This window comes from Sinocyclocheilus grahami, unplaced genomic scaffold, assembly GCF_001515645.1.
Source record: "Sinocyclocheilus grahami isolate Dianchi unplaced genomic scaffold, SAMN03320097.WGS_v1.1 scaffold827.1, whole genome shotgun sequence".
Lineage (NCBI taxonomy): Eukaryota > Metazoa > Chordata > Actinopteri > Cypriniformes > Cyprinidae > Sinocyclocheilus > Sinocyclocheilus grahami.
Window position 1 is genome coordinate 291992 of NW_015506006.1, and position 1156 is coordinate 293147.

Below are 1156 nucleotides of genomic sequence, written 5' to 3' on the forward strand. Positions count from 1 at the left end.
GGACCAATAATTATCATCATGTTATAGCTAATAACCAATAAATGGCCTGCGTTTACATTCTATAGTATATGAATCACAAATGAAACACTGAAAAGAAATAAAGCCATTTGAAATACTACAAGTGAATTTAGTCATCACAGCATAGAATGCACAGTATGAAAAATAAATAGGTATATGAAATACATTTAAAAATGCTAAAGCAGTGCTTTAAATAATAATAATAATAATACAACTTTAATTCCAACCAATAACTGATGTGGTAGTGATAAACGTTTAGTTTAGGGATGCACAGTATATGAAATATCACCTAGATCCCAGAGACTAGCTCTGTTCCAAAACCTAATGAGCTGCCTTGCTACATTATAACCACCTCATGGAACTGATTTGGAATGTTCTACATAGGAAACAAAACAAATACTCTGTGAGTGGCCTGCACTTTTTTTTCCCCCTAATGTGTCTTAATCTATAATGTGATACAAAAAATTATGCCCTAAAGTTTGATCAAAACAAGATAGCATAATTAAACATAATTTGTTATAGCACCTATGATGCATCAAATCCTTGCCTTTGCAGGCAGCGCACCAGGTTTGGGAAAAAAGCATTTCTATTTTCTCATATCTTGCTGAAACTAAGCAGTCTAAGATCCTCTGAGGCTGACAGATGTGTCTTGTCATGCAAGAGGGTTATATTTCAAATAAATAGTTAACACATGGAATTTTGTCCAGCTTGAGCCGAAACATGGCATTTATGGCCTGAATTGGTATGTTAAAGTCCAGCAGGTTAGTCTGAATCTTTGTATTTGTATCTGTGTGTATATATATATATATATATATACAGTGGGTACGGAAAGTATTCAGACCCCCTTAAATTTTTCACTCTTTGTTATATTGCAGCCATTTACTAAAATCATTTAAGTAAATTTTTTTCCTCATTAATGTACACACAGCACCCCATATTGACAGAAAAACAGTCTGTCTGTCTGTCTGTGTATGTATGTACGACAGTGTTTTACAATTTGATGCTGCTTCAGAGCAGCTGTGTGTGTGTGTGTGTGTGTGTGTGTATATTAAAAAAGAAATATCACATGGTCCTAAGTATTCAGACCCTTTGCTGTGACACTCATATATTGAACTCAGGTGCTGTCGTGCTGTCCATT